Here is a 14530-nt window from a genome sequence, read left to right as displayed (position 1 = left end):
CACATCTCTCTCTCTTTTTTTTTTTTTTTGTATTTTTCTGAAGCTGGAAACGGGGAGGACAGTCAGACTCCCGCATGCGCCCAACGGGGATCCACCCAGCACGCCCACCAGGGGGCGATGCTCTGCCCCTCCGGGGCGTTGCTCTGTTGCAACCAGAGCCACTCTAGTGCCTGGGGCAGAGGCCAAGGAGCCATCCCCAGTGCCCGGGCCATCTTTGCTCCAATGGAGCCTAGCTGAGGGAGGGGAAGAGAGACAGAGAGGAAAGAGAGGGGGAGGAGTGGAGAAGCAGATGGGCGCTTCTCCTGTGTGCCCTGGCCGGGAATCGAACCCTGGACTTCTGCACACCAGGCCGATGCTCTACCACTGAGCCAACTGGCCAGGGCCCACATCTCTCTTGTTTAGGGGTATAAGCCCACTGCCTGGAATAGTTGGTTCTTAATAAATAGTATGAATGATAGATTCTTCAGTGGGTGCCAGTTCCCATAACTGGGCAAATAGAACTCAGAGTTGGGCAGAAAAAAAAAAAGCAAATTCTCAGGACTTTGCTCAGAATTCAATATTTGCTGAATCTCAACTCTTACTTTATTCTTTCTAGGCTCTTAAAAATTACCTGGAGTTTGTGTTAAAAATGTAAATCACTAATGATAACAAAATGGATTTGGTTAAAAAAATTTTTTTCTCAGAAAATCAAAGGCAAAGTTAGCTTAATTTTTTGACGGGTTACCCGTGTTCCTTTTTTATACTAAGTTCTTCAAAAAACTACTTAAAGAATGTTATTTTATAAGAGAAAATCCTAAGATTGTGTTGAATGAGAATGTCATATTTCCTCACTGTTTTCTGTTTACCACAAATAAAAACATTTTCCCCTAAGGGTAACATAGGGAATTTGTTTTCCTTCTCCCTTTCTATGAAAATGTCATTTCTTGTAAGATTGCCTCCAGGAGAAATAGCCCTGAATTTTTTAGATTCTAGTATATTAAAAACTTAATTTGATTGGCAGAATGGATATTCATGTTGCTTTTTAGCAGTAGCTGCTACAGAATAATTATCAAAACAAATGTTTTTATTTTCTGACAAGTCATACTCATACTGCATGAAGATGTCAGTGCTTTGTGTTCCTCGTTCCAATCTCAGTAAGCAGAGGATTCATGTTCAGCATTTCCATCGTGTTCAAAAGAAGAAAAGGAGTGTAGGACCTGCTGACTCATTTTGAAATGGGAAAGAGCATTGGGAAAGCCCTTGAACACATGGAAGAAGTCCGGGTAGCACTTTGCTGCTTTACTTGGCAGAGGATATTGCTTCTGCTACCCACATGCCCAGCAAGGAGCCCAATTGGACAGGAAATTTCAAGATGTTCCTTCCCAAACAGAGAAATCCTTTTCCAATGAGGAAAACCATGGCATTGGACCCATTTTGCTTAGGGGAAGTTCTACAGCAGGAAAGAAAACCACATGGCTCATCTAAAGAGCGCCAGCTTTTTCTTGTCACTGAGTATATAATAAACACATTTCTCCAACCCAGTTTCTTTCTCCTGAAGCTAGAAAGAAATAATAGAGATGTTGATGTTTTGGAACCATAACTACTGCCAACCCTTTTAATTTTCACTTATTTGTAAACTTGTCTTTACTAGCTTTTTAATAACCCTTTAAATTTTAATAACTAGCATATGAGAATGTGAAATTATTCATCCATCCAGCAAGGGCTGAAGAGTATAACCCCAATTCACTGACTGTAGAAAAACCCAATTAGATAAATACAAATATGAGTTTTGCATATGCAGGTAGAGAACTTGTACATTCTATCTATCTATCATCTATCTATCTATCTATCTATCTATCTATCTATCTGCTTGTCCTAAATTGCTAATGAAGAAAAGTGATTTCACACCGGTGGAGGACACAGTCTAGAAGCCAAATATTCATTCTATATCTAAGAAGTGCACTTTTTCTGAGGATTTATAATGTTTTGTGCTGTAACTTGATACAGCGGTTAACAGTCACCCTAGATTTCTGTGGTGAAAATCGAGCAGTGACAATCCTGATTGTAAGGACATTTCAGAAAGTGATATGGGTAATTGAGGTACCATTAGGTTACAAGAAAGAGTCTTGGGAGTACTTCAGTAGACTGAAGACAATTGTAATGCCCTTTGAGAATATCCAGAGTGAGCAGTGGTAAATGATCCCTATTCATCAGCTCAGTGGAATAAGGGAAGCCTTGTTTGAAAAAAGAAGAGAGAAGAGTATGTTTTATGTCTATCAGGATTTGAGTAAATATCCTCACTTCCCGTTTCAGGTAAAGGAACCAAAAGAGTTAACTCAAGTTAAGCAGTTCCTGAAGAGTCACATAGCAAGATAAGGACTAAGACAAGAACTCCCTGGCTACTTTTTATCTGCCCCCTGGTGTTTAACTGTGTCACTCATAGCTCATAGAGTAATAATGCGCCCGAAATTCTTAATAAAAGAGAGACACTAACTTGAGTGAATTTTTAGTGGATATTTCTTACAAAGCTGAATAGGCAAATCCTTTAGGTTTTTCCAAGTGATTATTCAAGTTATCAGAGATGAAACAATGGTCCACACAAACCCTCGTGGCCTCGTTCTATTCCCAGAGTGTCCCTGTACCCAGCCATGGAAGAATGGTCAGTAAAATAACTATTTCACAGCTTCTTACTAAATTTGCAACTTTCATTAAGAATTACCCAATTTAATAGATTCTGAAAATGATAGTTTACCACTTAGTTATCCTTTACGATGAGGTTATCTATAAATTCATCGGCTGTGGTTAAATTTCATATGTCAATTAATTTGCATGATTCAAATCAGTCTTAAGTTGAACGCTACTCATGATATAGTGTTCATTTAGCTTCACACAATTATTTTTCAAATAAACACTCCCTTTTTTATTATGTACAAGGTTCAGTGTTACATACAGAGCCAACAAAGGGTCTGCGGTAGAGTCCATGCCCTTGATGATTAGTTCTAGGTCACTCCCAATTTCCTGGCTGAAATTTCGTAGTTACCGGTTTCTTCTGTTACAGTAACTGAACTGTTCTGCGGTTTCCAACTCTGAGTCACAGATGTGATGAGAGTATCAGAGACCGAGGTGTACAAGTACAGCCAATACATTTGTACAAAATTCACCCTATTCACAGAGGTGTATCACTCCAGTCACTGCTACCATATAATTTACCCATTAGCTACATGATAACAAAACAGAATGCAGAAAGTAAAAATAAAGGAGGAGGGGAGAAGTAAAAAAAACCCACTTTTTTTTTTTCATGCATCCAGTGTAATTTAATGCAGGCTAGATGAAAGTTGAAACAAAAGCTTTCCCATCAGGTTTGACTCTGTCTAACCTTAAGGTTCAATAATAACTCAGAGATTTGAATTACAAAATATAACCAGGCTAACAATGACAAGTATTGGTTTAATGTGAGGATGACAGGAATAGAGTTCAAAAATCCTGATTTTTGTTTCAGCTCTGCTGTTCACTGTGTGATCTTGGTCAAGTCTCTTAGTGTCTCTGAGACTTATATTTGGTGTTCTTACTGGTAACATGAAGATGATCTCTGAAGAGCCTTCCAGATGTATCAGGCCAAGTTTCACCTATGTGCAAAGCATCCTGCTAAAAGGGTATTAGGTAAAACATGATTCCTGCCTCCTAGGAGCTCAAGGCAGGCAAAGATACAAATATAATTAGCATAAGTACCAAGTAACAAATTATATTGGATAAGAATGGTTAGAATTGTTCTGATGAAATGGTTCTAGCTGGGGTGATTGGAGAAGGCTTCCAAGAGAAGGTAATGTTTATGCTGAACATGAGCTTGGGTAATTCTAGCTAGACAGAAAAAGAATGACAGCAACCCCCCAGGCCAGCAGAATGGCGTGAAAATAGGCAAAAATTTAGGATGGCCTGTCTATTTTTTGAACTCAGAATACACCAATGTGATTGGAAGGAAGGGTTCTTGGTATTGCATAAAGGAATAGAGAGCTAGAAATATGTGTAGGTTCCAACTACAATAAAAAAGTGCTTGAGCCCACTTCTTCACCCTCAGCCAGTGACCTTTGTTTCTTTACTCACAGAGAATATTGGTGCCATTCAGTAACGGCACCTTAAATTCTTGTCCCTAAAAGTGAAGTGGCATCTTAAATTTCCCTCTCAGTCCAACGAAAAATTCACCTGTCCTCTGTGCTAATATTTTGTGTTTATGTTGTGAATTTCTTTTTTTCATCTCTTGGGGGATGTTGTTCCATTAGTCCTTCCCTCCTCTTTTTATCTTCTATTTTCCTTACATATAAACATCATACATGCTTCCTTTTGAAAACAACAATACAAACTAGTTTATATCATCAGCTTTTTTCTTGGTAAAAGAAGTTTCCTGGTAAAGTTCACCTATTCCTCACCTCTCATCCATTCCTCAACTTAGTAGATGTAAACTGACTTCTGCTGCTGCCACTTAAAGTCTCTTAAACTCACCAGTGATTTCTAAATCGCTAAATCAAATACAGGGTGGGGCAAAAGTCGATTTACTTTTGTTCAGATGGAAAGTAATACAGTAATTGATAAGTAATAATATAAGAATAAACTCTGTATTTCACATACTCACAAGTGTAAACCTATTTTTGCCACATGTTGTATTTCAGTCTTTACCATGATTGACCTATCTTATATTTCAGTGGTCCCCAACCCCCGGCAGTGGACTGGTACCGGTCCGTGGGCCATTTGGTACTGGTTTGCAGAGAAAGAATAAGTAACTTACATTATTTCTGTTTTATTTATATTTAAGTCTGAACGATATTTTATTTTTAAAAAATGACCAGATTCCCTCTGTTACATCCATCTAAGACTCACTCTTGAGGCTTGTCTCGGTCACGTGATACATTTATCCGTCCCACCCTTAAGGCCGGTCTGTGAAAATGTTTTCTGACATTAAACCGGTCCGTGGCCCAAAAAAGGTTGGGGACCACTGTTATATTTGACACTATTGGCTACCAGTTGCTTCTTGAAATTCTTTCTTCCAGGTTGTTGACAATACTTGATTATCCCCTTCCTTTTCTGCCATAGCTCCCTCTGTTCCTACATTAGATCTTCTTCCTACTTATATGTTGATATTCCCAAGATACTGCTTTGGGCTTAATTTTTTTTTTTGGAGGGGGGGGACCTGGTTTGAAACAGTATCAACAACAGACATTTCCACCAAGGAAAAGAAAACCCATTTCTTTTTCTTTTTTTTTTTTTTTTTTTACAGAGACAGAGAGTCAGAGAGAGAGATAGACAGGGACAGACAGACAGGAACAGAGATATGAGAAGCATCAATCATTAGTTTTTCGTTGATTGCTTTTTCATATGTGCCTTGACCATCCATGGGCCTTTAGCATACCGAGTAACCCCTTGTTCGAACCAGTGACCTTAGGTCCAAGCTGGTGAGCTTTTTGCTCAAACCAGATGAGCCCGCGCTCAAGCTGGTGACCTCGGGGTCTCGAACCTGGGTCCTTCTGCATCCCAGGCCAATGCTCTTTCCACTGCGCTACTGCCTGGTCAGGCTGGGCTTAATTTTTTAAACAGTTTGATTGAGATAATTCACATACTATGCAGTTCATCCGTTTAAAGTATTAGAGGCAGTGGTTTTTAGAGTGATCACAAGCTTGGGCCACCACCACACAATTAATTTTAAGACATTTTCATTACCTGCCCAAAGCAACCCCGTACTTGTTATCAGCCATTCCCCACTTCCCTCCCATCCTCACCCCCAACCTTAGGCAACCACTTACCTGTTTTTTGTCTTAATAGATTTTTTGAGTTTCATTTTTGCTCACCCTGTTCAAACTTTTCTTATGCAATCACATCATATTTACTGTTTTAAGTTACCCCCATATAATGGTTACTCTGAATCTGTATCTCAAGTGCAGACTTTATCTTGACCTCAGATCAGAGAGTCAGTTGCTTTCTTCTCATTTTCACATGCTGTACCATGGGTACCTCAAACGAAATGCTGAGCTCATAAGGCCGTCACCATATCTACCTTTGGTTTAGAGAACTGTACCACCTCCTCTATCCCTTACAGTTGCTTACACTAGAAATATGACTGACTTTACAGACAGCTTCCTCACCCATCCTGCCCTATCTGGCTCCTCTTTAAGATATCTCTGGGGCTTCCTTCCTCACTGTCCCCATTGTGGTTATCTTGGCTCAGGCCCTATAGTAAAACTTCAGAGAAATCTCCTTGTTTCCCCATCCCCAGTCCATACACACAAATTTTATAAGGATCATTCTCAAATGTAAATTAATTATTAAAACTTTTACCACTCATGCAAGCATCCGGATTCAAGTAATCTCAACATCAAATTATTAATAAGCAGGAATTTATGTCCTCTTATAGAAAGACGTCTAGAGATGCTGCTGGCTCTGCTTGAGCCGCTGTATGCGTCATTGCTAGCGGATTTGGGATAATCCTGGCCTTTCCCTCCTGGTTGCAGGATGGCTGGCACAGCTCCAGACATCATGTCCAAATTCAAGCCAGGAAGAAGGGGGAGGAGCAGAGCCAGCTCAGGGAGGATGTGCATCGCAAAGTCAAAGTCTTTGCTAGAAGCCTTGTCAGTTAGATCTCTCCTTACGTGTGACAGGTCAAAACTATGTCACAAGGCTATCTCTCACACCAAGGGAAGCTTGGGATATGAGCCTTTATTTTTCCAAGCAGTTGCCGTAGAAGTAGGCAAGGAAGAAAGGGTGGGGTGAACCATATACCTCTCCTACCTAAAACCCCACAGTGCTGTCCCACTTCCTTCGAGTTCATTTAGGTCAACCTTCTTAACAGAACATCAGAGGGATCCGTGTATGTCCTTGGGATAGTTCTGGGTTAACCATTTGTCTGCACTTGTAATTCTCCAAATGGACCGTGACCTTCTAGGATTATTGTTTTTGTCCATGGTAGTTCCAACTGAAAAAGCCTCTTTTTTCCTTTCCTCTCTTTGCCCACCCACCCCTAACAACAACAACAACAACAAAATACTTGGGCCCAAAAGACTAACTCCTGCTTTTCCTTTAAAACCTGGTTCATAGGTCATCTCGAGGAAACTTTCTTAGCCTGCTCTTCATGATCACAGAGTGAAGCTTAGTAAATGTTCCCTGAATGAATGAATATTTGATATTTTCCACAAGTTAGCTTAATTCTCAATTCTCATGGGTTCTGTAACTTTCTAAATATTACTATATCTCTCACTTACTAAAGGAAAAGAGATGGATGCTTTTCATTTTTTATTTCAGACACACAGTTATGCCTTAGTTAACCTCTTGTGTTTGCTTTAAAAATATACAGATTCAGACACTTTGAAAAATAACTTGAAAATATTTCCCAAAATTTTTATTCATTATTGTAGAGATTTTCATACCTTGATATGAGTTTTGAACAAAAATTTTAATATTTTTTTTATTTTACTTATAATCTGAAAAATCAATGTAAGTATAAATATATTCTGAATTATCTTATAACCAATTTATCTAACTAATATTGTCACCCACTTCCAATATCTGAACTCGTGTTTTGTTTACAATCACATTGGTATCAAGAGGCATTGCTTTAACTATCATGATCTTAAGAGAAAAGATCAGGGGCAATTGTAATGTGTTCTTTATGTGTTCATGCCTGCTGAGGGCCAAATGGTGTGCTTTGGGAATCTTTGTTCAAGTAGTCCTGAGAAATGCTGTGGTGAATTTGAATAAAGAGCATCAGAAATGCCAAATATCAAGGTAAATAGAGAGTACTATTTTATTCCTCTTAATTAAAAAAATACGTATAATTTGTTAAAGCACAAGTTATAACATTGTCTTGTGGGGTTTATAATATACATATTCTATAATATAAATATATATAGAACATATAATATATTCTATATATGTAATATAAATATATATAGAAACTATAGTATAGAGAAATACAGGGGAATAAATTAACTCCCTATGTGATTGCAAGATGTCTACATTTTATATGAAGTGGTATATTAGCTATAAGTACAATGAAAAGTTAAGGAGGCATATTTTAACTCCAAAAGCAACCAATACAAAATAATAGATAAACCCAAATTAAATTCTGAAAGATATACAAATGATCCAAAGAAGGAAGGAAAAAGTAAACAAAGGAACAAAATGCAGAGGGATGGACTGAAAACAAAGATGGTAGACCTAAATTTAACCATATCAGTAGTTACATTATAGACTGCTCACAAAAATTAGGGGATCAGGGACCGTGTAGATACCCAGTACTTTCAGCCTTTTGTACAGTGCATTTTCACCAATGAAATAAAAGTTGATTTTGCATCTCATTTGCATAATATACATATACATAATATACTATACCATATACTACATACAAAATACTATACAATATTATGTATATTGTACATGCTATACATGTATATATATTAGTGATGTATATATATAAATATATAGTGATGTGTATATATATATATAAATATATATAGTGATGTGTATACACACACCCACACACACACACATATGCTTTGTTACAATTATACAATCAAAATGGCATCCAGGGAAAAAAGCAACAAATATTTTCTTTCTCAGGCCCTTGTAAGTTTCTGGCATTTGGCTGATCGAGGCTGAGCAAACAGTTTTTCTGTCTATGTTTTTAATCTTCTTTAAAGGAGCTATTACCCCAAACCTTTTTTCTCATTATGGAGGTCAGGAGCCCAGGTTGCTCATCCCAACAAGCATGTTTCAAGATTTTGCCTGGATTAATAGAGATGGTAGATGAGTAAGGTTATCCTTTGGTGAAAGAATTTGAGTAAGTGTGAAAAGCTAGAAGAAGGTATTAGAATCAACATTATAGCTATAAAATATCAGTGTGTTTTTAAAAACGATTTTATTTATTGATTTTAAAGAGAGGAGAGGGAGAGAGGAGAGAAAGGTGGGGAGAGGAGCAGAAAGCATCAACTTATAGTAGTTATTTCTTGTATGTGCCTTGACCAGGCAAGCCTGTTGATCTCAGCATTCTGGGTTGATGATCCATCCACTGTGCCACCACAGGTCAGGCTAAAGTGTCAGTGAATTTTAAATAATTGATAGAACATCAGAAAAAAGTTTAATTTACTGTTTATAAAGGTTTTTCTTCAGAAATTTTTTTCTAGTATGTAATTACAAAGTAATAAGACTATATTGCACTTGAAAGTAACATTCAGACAAGTCAAAGAGTCAATGATGAGAATAGTCGAATATATTCCTATAATTGGTATTTAAAGACTATGATTTTAACCTTTATGCCTACCCAATCATTTTCTTGTAGTTAATAACTTTGTAGGGAAGGATGCTAGAATTGCTGTTACAACATTACTGTCAAAGTCTTAAATGTGTTTTAAACTAAGACATGTGTAGACATCCTATATTCCAAAAGTTTTTTTATATTATTAGATGAAACTATTATACTGTGGGTAAAATTCTTTTTATTAGCAGTCAGGAATTTTATGTGGGGATTTGATTAGTTATTGATTGATGGTTTTGTTTTTAAAGGATTTTATTAAGCAACTAACATGCTGCAGACTATTAATCCTGCATAATACATATGTAGCTTATTAGCCAATTGAAAGCATTATCCTCTTGGCCCTGGCTGGGTAGCTCAGTTGGTTAAGAATGTTGTCTCAATTTGCCAAGGTTGTGGGTTTGGTCCCTGTTCAGGGCACATATAAGAGTCAACCAATGAATGTATAAATAAGTGGAATATCAAGTTGATGTTTTTCTCTCTCTCTCCCCACTACCACCCTTTCTCTCTTTCTAAAAATCAATCAATCCATAAAAATTTAAAAAGGAAGCATTATCCTCTTAAATTCCAGTTTTATTTTTACTTTTGTTTATATTTATGCTACATTAAATATTAATAGGCTGACTAAATACTTCAGTTAAGGGACAGAGATGATCAGAATGAATGAAAAGCATGACTTGTATGATTTACAAGTGATGCACTTAAAGATGCAGTTAGATTGAAAGTGAGTGGATGGAAAGACATGAATGATGCAAACAATAAGCATAAGAAGATTGACATGGCTATATTCAAATCAGATAAAATAAATATCAAGGTAAATAGGCCCTGGCCGGTTGGCTCAGCGGTAAAGCGTCGGCCTGGCATGCGGGGGACCCGGGTTCGATTCCTGGCCAGGGCACATAGGAGAAGCGCCCATTTGCTTATCCACCCCCCTTCCCTCCTTCCTCTCTCTCTCTCTTCCCCTCCCGCAGCCAAGGCTCCATTGGAGCAAAGATGGCCCGGGCGCTGGGGATGGCTCCTTGGCCTCTGCCCCAGGCGCTAGAGTGGCTCTGGTCGCTGCAGAGCGATGCTCCGGAGGGGCAGAGCATCGCCCCCTGGTGGGCAGAGCGTCGCCCCTGGTGGGCGTGCCGGGTGGATCCCGGTCGGGCGCATGCGGGAGTCTGTCTGACTGTCTCTCCCCGTTTCCAGCTTCAGAAAAATACCAAAAAAAAAAAAAATCAAGGTAAATAGTATTATCAGAGATAAAGAGTGATTTCTATCATGCTAAAAGAGCTAATTGTTCAGGAAGATAATCACAAACATGTATGTACCAAATAACAGAACCTCAAAATGAAAAATTTAAACAGTGTCAAAATGAAAAAGAGAAATAGACAATTCTGTAATTATAGTTGATGATTTTAACATCCTCTCAGCAATTGACAGAACACCAACACAGAAAACAGTAGAGATACAGATGATATTAATCAACTTATCTTCAACTATCTTGACCTAACTGATATTACTAGAACATTTTAATTACATAACGTATTCACAAAGACAGACTAAATTCTGGGTCATAAAACAAGCCACAATAAATTTAAATTTAAGAGGCTTGAATTCATATAGGGTATATTCTTTGTTTAAATTATTCATTAGTGCCTGACCAGGTGGTGGCACGGTGGATAGAGCGTCGGACTGGGATGCCGAGGACCCAGGTTTGAGACCCTATGGTTGCCAGCTTGAGTGTGGGCTCATCTGGTTTGAGCAAAAGCTCACCAGCTTGGACCCAAAGTCACTGGCTCGAGCAGGGGGTTACTTGGTCTGCTGAAGGCCCGTGGTCAAGGCACATATGAGAGAGCAATCGATGAACAATTAAGGTGTTGCAATGTGCAACGAAAAACTAATGATTGATGCTTCTCATCTCTCTGTTCCTGTCTGTCTGTCCCTGTCTATCCCTCTCTTGACTCTCTCTCTGTTTCTTGAAAAAAAAAATAATAATTATTCATTATTTTTAGAGAGAGAGGAAAGGAGAGAGAGAGAAACATCGGTTTGTTCCACTTATTTATGCATTCATTGGTTGTTTCTTGTATGTGCCCTGACTGGGGATCAAACTCATAACCTTGGTGTATCAGGACAGTGCTCTAACCAACTGAGCTACCAGGCCAGGGCCTAGCAGGGGTCCCCAAACTTTTTACACAGGGGGCCAGTTCACTGTCCCTCAGACTGCTGGAGGGCCACCACATACAGTGCTCCTCTCACTGACCACCAATGAAAGAGGTGCCCCTTCCAGAAGTGCAGCGGGGGCCGGATAAATGACCTTAGGGGGCTGCATGCGGCCCGCGGACCGTAGTTTGGGGACGCCTGGCTAGAGTATATTCTTGATTATAACAATTAAATTAGGAGTCAATAACAATAATAGCTTTAGGAAAATCTCAACCACTTGGAAATTAAATAACATGCTCCTAAATAATTCATGCATCAAAATGAAACCATAGGAGGAATTGGAAAAAGTCTTGAACTGAATAATGAGGAAAACACACCATTTCAAAATTGTATGATGTAGCCTAAGCAGAGGAAAACACATAGCTTTAACTCCTTATATTACAAAAGAAGAAAGCTCTAAACTCTAATAAACTTTTAACTTTAAGAAACAAGGGGATAGGCTCTGGCCAATTGGCTCAGTGGTAGAGCATCGGCCTGGTGTATGGAAGTCCTGGGTTCGATTCCTGGCCAGGGCACACAGGAGAAGCGCCCATCTGCTTCTCCACCCTTACCCCTCTCCTTTCTCTCTCTTCCCCTCCCGCAGCCAAGGCTCCATTGGAGCAAAGTTGGCCCCAGGCGCTGAGGATGGCTCTATAGCCTCCACCTCAGGTGCTAGAATGGCTCCTGCCGAACAGTAATGTGCCAGATGGGCAGAGCATCGCCCCCTGGTGGGCATGCTGGGTGGTTCCCTCGGGTGCATGTGGGAGTCTGACTGCCTCCCTGCTTCTAACTTCAGAAAAATACAAAAAAAAAAAAAAAAAAGAGAGAGAGAGAGAAAAGAAAAAAAAAAAAAGAAACAAGGGGATAAAAAAGCAAAGTAAACACAGAGTAGATGAAGGAATTATACATCCCTTCGTCCATCCAACCCATGCATATATCTTAGAACGGCTCTAACTCCCAAATCTTGAATTTTAAAATAGCTCTCTTTGACCACACACCTGCCTGTCTACACCTCCTTATCAACGCTTAGTGAGTTTCTTCTTTACCTTATCAGAACCTCCAGTTCTAAATCTTCCCTACGTTTCAGCCTGTCTGCACTTTCTGACTTCACTTCACTTACCTTTCCACTCAGTATAAACCCTTAATCAACTATATAGAGAAGCTTCACTTTTAGTCTCACTTTGCCCATGCAGTTAATTCCTGTGCTACAATGTCTTTGACAATTTCCAAATCCAAGTCCAGCTCATTGACTGCATTTCTGTTCCTGTGCCTAAGATACTTATCCCTGAAACCCAGACATTTGGCTCATGTGTTATCTAACAGTCATATCTGCTCCTTTTTTAGTGTATCAATTAGCTTCCGCTTTGTGAGAAACCACTTAAAACATCAATTATTAAGTTCACAGTTCTGGGGATTGGAAGATTGGGCAGTGCCCAGATGGACAGTTGTCCTGGTCTGAGTCAGGCCTGGCTCACCACAGCTGGACCGCTCTTATATGTCGTTGGTCAGCTTCTGACTGACTCAGTTTTCCTCTGCTTTGTCTCTCCTCTCCCAGCAAGCCAACCCAGGGCGGTTCACATGTGGTTAAATTCTGGTTCCAAAAGCAGCAACAGTGGAAATGCATGAGGCCTCTTGTCTAGGCTCTGAACTCTTCCAGTACCTCTGCTAACACATTGTTTTAGGCCAGCGGTCGGGAACCTTTTTTGGCTGAGAGAGCCATGAACGCCACATATCTTAAAATGTAATTCCGTGAGAGCCATACAATATGTTTAACACTAAATACAAGTAAATGTGTGCATTTTATGTAAGACCAACACTTTTAAAGTACAATAAGTCTCTGAATTCTTTTTAATAAAGTTGTTATGCTGTTGCTAACCAATGATGAATGAAGTACTTCTTACCATTAATGCGACTTCTGGTGCTGCATGGTTTTGCTGATGGCTTTGTAGTCTGGTTGATACGTGGTGAGGTTAAGCTTCATGCAGGCGTTGAGACTTCCATTCGTTAAATGTGATCGTAGGTTGGTCTTAATTAATGTTCTTTAGATGTGAGAAAGACTGCTCACATGCATACGTAGAGTCAAACATTGTCAGTACAGCAATACTCACATGCTGCAGTGTGTGGTATGTGACGGGAAGCGCGTTCCAAGTTTTGACAATCAACAGGTCTGCGGGTTGAAGTTTTTTTATTTCTCCCCACTTGTGTTTGCTTGCCAACTCTGTTTGCTGTCATGCAAGTCTTTCCAAATCTTCATTCAGTGACTTGAACTTATTCACCCACATATCTGAGGCCTTCAGGTCAGCAGCTTGTAGCTCAAAATCTCTGACGGAGCCACCGGGGATGTAATTCAGGTTGGCGCTGTCCATTGAACACTCATGTGGATGGGTGATGAACTTAAAAAGACGAGTGCGCTCACAAAATTCACCAAAGCACGCTTTGAATGACTGCAGGAGATTAGATGTGAAGCCCGCTAGCTGCTGGAGATCAAGATGTTGAGCAGGGTCACTTGCTGTGCATGCATCTTTAAACTCTCCCAGCTTTTCAAAGTGTAGTAAACGACCTGTTTCAATGTCAGTGATGAAGAGTTCCAGCTTGTTTTCAAATGCAAACATTGCTTGTTGAAGGGATGAGACTGTATTTCCAACGCCTTGCATTTTCACATTGAGCTGGTTCAGATGTTCAGTCATGTCCATGAGATAGTAGAACTTTAGGAGCCACTCAGTGTTAGCTAACTCAGGATGCTTGACGTTTTTCATTTCAAGAAAAGTCCGGATTTCGCTCAGACAAGCTGCGAAATGGCTGAGCACCTTCCGTCTTGACAACCAATGCACATTGCTGTGCAGAAGCAGACCAAGATAATTATTCCCAACTTCATCCAGCAGTGTTTTAAACTAGCAATCATTTAAAACTCGGGCAACAATAAAGTTGACCACCTGAATGACCAGCGACATCACCTCACCAAGCTGCTCACCACACATCTGAGCACAAAGCGCTTCCTGATGTAGGATGCAGTGAAAACTTAGGATGAGTCTCTTTTCATGTTCACGAAGAAGCGCTACGAATCCTCTGTTTTTCCCC

General features: G+C 39.5%; 1 protein-coding gene across 4 annotated transcripts in view; it reads left to right on the top strand.

Annotated features, from left to right (window-relative positions):
• Positions 1-14530, top strand: part of DST (dystonin) — a 508664-nt gene that overhangs the window by 3127 nt on the left and 491007 nt on the right. The gene's annotated exons all lie outside the window — the stretch shown is intronic.

The sequence above is a fragment of the Saccopteryx bilineata genome, chromosome 1 (assembly GCF_036850765.1).
Source record: "Saccopteryx bilineata isolate mSacBil1 chromosome 1, mSacBil1_pri_phased_curated, whole genome shotgun sequence".
In the NCBI taxonomy this organism is placed as follows: domain Eukaryota; kingdom Metazoa; phylum Chordata; class Mammalia; order Chiroptera; family Emballonuridae; genus Saccopteryx; species Saccopteryx bilineata.
Note: the sequence above shows the minus strand (reverse complement) of the source record. Positions and strands in the feature narration are given on the sequence as shown.